General features: G+C 41.5%; 10 non-coding genes across 10 annotated transcripts; all 10 read left to right on the forward strand.

Moving 5' to 3' along the window:
- Window positions 1–348: 348 nt before the first annotated feature.
- On the forward strand, window positions 349–467 carry LOC113084743 (5S ribosomal RNA). The gene has a single exon (XR_003283806.1). It is a non-coding gene; the product is annotated as a 5S ribosomal RNA (ribosomal RNA).
- Window positions 468–825: 358 nt separating this feature from the next.
- LOC113084756 (5S ribosomal RNA) lies at window positions 826–944 on the forward strand. The gene has a single exon (XR_003283817.1). It is a non-coding gene; the product is annotated as a 5S ribosomal RNA (ribosomal RNA).
- Window positions 945–1420: 476 nt separating this feature from the next.
- LOC113084773 (5S ribosomal RNA) lies at window positions 1421–1539 on the forward strand. The gene has a single exon (XR_003283834.1). It is a non-coding gene; the product is annotated as a 5S ribosomal RNA (ribosomal RNA).
- A 380-nt stretch (window positions 1540–1919) lies between these two features.
- LOC113084779 (5S ribosomal RNA) lies at window positions 1920–2038 on the forward strand. The gene has a single exon (XR_003283840.1). It is a non-coding gene; the product is annotated as a 5S ribosomal RNA (ribosomal RNA).
- A 220-nt stretch (window positions 2039–2258) lies between these two features.
- Window positions 2259–2377, forward strand: LOC113084746 (5S ribosomal RNA). Its single transcript, XR_003283807.1, has one exon. It is a non-coding gene; the product is annotated as a 5S ribosomal RNA (ribosomal RNA).
- A 510-nt stretch (window positions 2378–2887) lies between these two features.
- On the forward strand, window positions 2888–3006 carry LOC113084747 (5S ribosomal RNA). Its single transcript, XR_003283808.1, has one exon. It is a non-coding gene; the product is annotated as a 5S ribosomal RNA (ribosomal RNA).
- Window positions 3007–3364: 358 nt separating this feature from the next.
- LOC113084766 (5S ribosomal RNA) lies at window positions 3365–3484 on the forward strand. The gene has a single exon (XR_003283827.1). It is a non-coding gene; the product is annotated as a 5S ribosomal RNA (ribosomal RNA).
- Window positions 3485–3961: 477 nt separating this feature from the next.
- Window positions 3962–4080, forward strand: LOC113084775 (5S ribosomal RNA). Its single transcript, XR_003283836.1, has one exon. It is a non-coding gene; the product is annotated as a 5S ribosomal RNA (ribosomal RNA).
- A 374-nt stretch (window positions 4081–4454) lies between these two features.
- On the forward strand, window positions 4455–4574 carry LOC113084781 (5S ribosomal RNA). The gene has a single exon (XR_003283842.1). It is a non-coding gene; the product is annotated as a 5S ribosomal RNA (ribosomal RNA).
- Window positions 4575–4795: 221 nt separating this feature from the next.
- On the forward strand, window positions 4796–4914 carry LOC113084763 (5S ribosomal RNA). Its single transcript, XR_003283824.1, has one exon. It is a non-coding gene; the product is annotated as a 5S ribosomal RNA (ribosomal RNA).
- The last annotated feature ends 86 nt before the right edge of the window (window positions 4915–5000 follow it).

Here is a 5000-nt window from a genome sequence, read left to right on the forward strand (position 1 = left end):
TATAATAATTTTGCCAAAAAATAGAGTCAATGCCCGATCTCTGAATATTTGCAGCTTTGGGCGTGGTTAGTACATGGATGGGAGACTGCCTGGGAATACCAGGTGCTTTAATCTTTTTGGAAAATTTCACGAATTATATAATAATCTTTCATTAAAAAAAAAAAAAAAAAAAAGAGTCAATGCCCGATCTCTGAATCTTAGCAGGTTTAGGTCTGGTTAGTACTTTGATGAGAGACTGCCTAGGAATACCAGGTGCTTTAAGCTTTTGGGTTTTCTTTCCTACTTATATAATGTACTGGCGATAAGATTGGCTGGTCTTTAAATAGCCCTCTCTTTGCAACAGACTTCGCTTACGGCCATACCAACCTGGCTATGCCCGATCTCGTCTGATCTCGGAAGCTAAGCAGGTTTGGGCCTGGTTAGTACTTGGATGGGAGACCGCCTGGGAATACCAGGTGCTGTAAGCTTTTTGGAAATTTTTCACTTAGTATATAATAATTTTGCCAAAAAATAGAGTCAATGCCGGATCTCTGAATCTTAGCAGGTTTTGGCCTGGTTAGTACATGGATGGGAGACTGCCTGTTAATACCAGGTGCTGTAAGCTTTTTGGAAATTTTTCACTTAGTATATAATAATTTTGCCATAAAATAGAGTCAATGCCCGATCTCTGAATCTTAGCAGGTCTAGGTCTGGTTAGTACTTTGATGAGAGACTGCCTAGGAATACCAGGTGCTTTAAGCTTTTGGGCTTTCTTTCCTACTTATATAATGTACTGGCGATAAGATTGGCTGCTCTTTAAATAGCCCTATCTTTGCAGCAGACTTCGCTTACGGCCATACCAACCTGGCTATGCCCGATCTCGTCTGATCTCGGAAGCTAAGCAGGTTTGGGCCTGGTTAGTACTTGGATGGGAGACCCCCTGGGAATACCAGGTGCTGTAAGCTATTTGGACATTTTTCACTTAGTTTATAATAATTTTGCCAAAAAATAGTCAATGCCCGATCTCTGAATCTTAGCAGGTTTAGGTCTGGTTAGTACTTTGATGAGAGACTGCCTAGGAATACCAGGTGCTTTAAGCTTTTGGGTTTTCTTTCCTACTTTCCTACTAGAGTCAATGCCCGATCTCTGAATCTTAGCAGGTTTAGGCCTGGTTAGTACTTGGATGGGAGACCGCCTGGGAATACCAGGTGCTGTAAGCTTTTTGGATATTTTTCACTTAGTATATAATAATTTTGCCAAAAAATAGAGTCAATGCCCGATCTCTGAATCTTAGCAGGTTTAGGTCTGGTTAGTACTTTGATGAGAGACTTTCTAGGAATACCAGGTGCTTTAAGCTTTTGGGCTTTCTTTCCTACTTATATAATGTACTGGCGATAAGATTGGCTGCTCTTTAAATAGCCCTCTCTTTGCAGCAGACTTAGCTTACCGCCATACCAACCTGGCTATGCCCGATCTCGTCTGATCTCGGAAGCTAAGCAGGTTTGGGCCTGGTTAGTACTTGGATGGGAGACCGCCTGGGAATACCAGGTACTGTAAGCTTTTTGGACATTTTTCACTTAGTTTATAATAATTTTGCCAAAAAATAGAGTCAATGCCCGATCTCTGAATATTAGCAGGTTTGGGCCTGGTTAGTACATGGATGGGAGACTGCCTGGGAATACCAGGTGCTTTAATCTTTTTGGAAAATTTCACGAATTATGTAATAATCTTTCATTAAAAAAAAAAAAAAAAAAAAAAAAAAAAAGAGTCAATGCCCGATCTCTGAATCTTAGCAGGTTTAGGTCTGGTTAGTACTTTGATGAGAGACTTTCTAGGAATACCAGGTGCTTTAAGCTTTTGGGCTTTCTTTCCTACTTATATAATGTACTGGCGATAAGATTGGCTGCTCTTTAAATAGCCCTCTCTTTGCAGCAGACTTCGCTTACCGCCATACCAACCTGGCTATGCCCGATCTCGTCTGATCTCGGAAGCTAAGCAGGTTTGGGCCTGGTTAGTATTTGGATGGGAGACCGCCTGGGAATACCAGGTACTGTAAGCTTTTTGGACATTTTTCACTTAGTTTATAATAATTTTGCCAAAAAATAGAGTCAATGCCCGATTTCTGAATCTTAGCAGGTTTAGGTCTGGTTAGTACTTTGATGAGAGACTGCCTAGGAATACCAGGTGCTTTAAGCTTTTGGGTTTCTTTCCTACTTATATAATGTACTGGCGATAAGATTGGCTGGTCTTTAAATAGCCCTCTCATTGCAGCAGACTTCGCTTACGGCCATACCAACCTGGCTATGCCCGATCTCGTCTGATCTCGGAAGCTAAGCAGGTTTGGGCCTGGTTAGTACTTGGATGGGAGACCGCCTGGGAATACCAGGTGCTGTAAGCTTTTTGGAAATTTTTCACTTAGTATATAATAATTTTGCCAAAAAATAGAGTCAATGCCGGATCTCTGAATCTTAGCAGGTTTGGGCCTGGTTAGTACATGGATGGGAGACTGCCTGTTAATACCAGGTGCTGTAAGCTTTTTGGACATTTTTCACTTAGTATATAATAATTTTGCCAAAAAATAGAGTCAATGCCCGATCTCTGAATATTTGCAGCTTTGGGCGTGGTTAGTACATGGATGGGAGACTGCCTGGGAATACCAGGTGCTTTAATCTTTTTGGAAAATTTCACGAATTATATAATAATCTTTCATTAAAAAAAAAAAAAAAAAAAAAAGAGTCAATGCCCGATCTCTGAATCTTAGCAGGTTTAGGTCTGGTTAGTACTTTGATGAGAGACTGCCTAGGAATACCAGGTGCTTTAAGCTTTTGGGTTTTCTTTCCTACTTATATAATGTACTGGCGATAAGATTGGCTGGTCTTTAAATAGCCCTATCTTTGCAACAGACTTCGCTTACGGCCATACCAACCTGGCTATGCCCGATCTCGTCTGATCTCGGAAGCTAAGCAGGTTTGGGCCTGGTTAGTACTTGGATGGGAGACCGCCTGGGAATACCAGGTGCTGTAAGCTTTTTGGAAATTTTTCACTTAGTATATAATAATTTTGCCAAAAAATAGAGTCAATGCCGGATCTCTGAATCTTAGCAGGTTTGGGCCTGGTTAGTACATGGATGGGAGACTGCCTGTTAATACCAGGTGCTGTAAGCTTTTTGGAAATTTTTCACTTAGTATATAATAATTTTGCCATAAAATAGAGTCAATGCCCGATCTCTGAATCTTAGCAGGTTTAGGTCTGGTTAGTACTTTGATGAGAGACTGCCTAGGAATACCAGGTGCTTTAAGCTTTTGGGCTTTCTTTCCTACTTATATAATGTACTGGCGATAAGATTGGCTGCTCTTTAAATAGCCCTATCTTTGCAGCAGACTTCGCTTATGGCCATACCAACCTGGCTATGCCCGATCTCGTCTGATCTCGGAAGCTAAGCAGGTTTGGGGCCTGGTTAGTACTTGGATGGGAGACCCCCTGGGAATACCAGGTGCTGTAAGCTATTTGGACATTTTTTCACTTAGTTTATAATAATTTTGCCAAAAAATAGTCAATGCCCGATCTCTGAATCTTAGCAGGTTTAGGTCTGGTTAGTACTTTGATGAGAGACTGCCTGGGAATACCAGGTGCTTTAAGCTTTTGGTTTTTCTTTCCTACTTTCCTACTAGAGTCAATGCCCGATCTCTGAATCTTAGCAGGTTTGGGCCTGGTTAGTACTTGGATGGGAGACCGCCTGGGAATACCAGGTGCTGTAAGCTTTTTGGACATTTTTCACTTAGTATATAATAATTTTGCCAAAAAATAGAGTCAATGCCCGATCTCTGAATCTTAGCAGGTTTAGGTCTGGTTAGTACTTTGATGAGAGACTGCCTAGGAATACCAGGTGCTTTAAGCTTTTGGGTTTTCTTTCCTACTTATATAATGTACTGGCGATAAGATTGGCTGGTCTTTAAATAGCCCTCTCTTTGCAGCAGACTTCGCTTACGGCCATACCAACCTGGCTATGCCCGATCTCGTCTGATCTCCGAAGCTAAGCAGGTTTGGGCTTGGTTAGTACTTGGATGGGAGACCGCCTGGGAATATCAGGTGCTGTAAGCTTTTTGGACATTTTTCACTTAGTATATAATAATTTTGCCAAAAAATAGAGTCAATGCCTAATCTCTGAATATTAGCAGGTTTGGGCCTGGTTAGTACATGGATGGGAGACTGCCTGGGAATACCAGGTGCTTTAATCTTTTGGAAAATTTCACGAATTATGTAATAATCTTTCATTAAAAAAAAAAAAAAAAAAAAAAAAGAGTCAATGCCCGATCTCTGAATCTTAGCAGGTTTAGGTCTGGTTAGTACTTTGATGAGAGACTTTCTAGGAATACCAGGTGCTTTAAGCTTTTGGGCTTTCTTTCCTACTTATATAATGTACTGGCGATAAGATTGGCTGCTCTTTAAATAGCCCTCTCTTTGCAGCAGACTTCGCTTACCGCCATACCAACCTGGCTATGCCCGATCTCGTCTGATCTCGGAAGCTAAGCAGGTTTGGGCCTGGTTAGTACTTGGATGGGAGGACCGCCTGGGAATACCAGGTACTGTAAGCTTTTTGGACATTTTTCACTTAGTTTATAATAATTTTGCCAAAAAATAGAGTCAATGCCCGATTTCTGAATCTTAGCAGGTTTAGGTCTGGTTAGTACTTTGATGAGAGACTGCCTAGGAATACCAGGTGCTTTAAGCTTTTGGGTTTTCTTTCCTACTTATATAATGTACTGGCGATAAGATTGGCTGGTCTTTAAATAGCCCTCTCATTGCAGCAGACTTCGCTTACGGCCATACCAACCTGGCTATGCCCGATCTCGTCTGATCCCGGAAGCTAAGCAGGTTTGGGCCTGGTTAGTACTTGGATGGGAGACCGCCTGGGAATACCAGGTGCTGTAAGCTTTTTGGAAATTTTTCACTTAGTATATAATAATTTTGCCAAAAAATAGAGTCAATGCCGGATCTCTGAATCTTAGCAGGTTTGGGCC

This window comes from Carassius auratus, unplaced genomic scaffold (assembly GCF_003368295.1).
Source record: "Carassius auratus strain Wakin unplaced genomic scaffold, ASM336829v1 scaf_tig00040459, whole genome shotgun sequence".
Taxonomy (NCBI): Eukaryota; Metazoa; Chordata; class Actinopteri; order Cypriniformes; family Cyprinidae; genus Carassius; species Carassius auratus.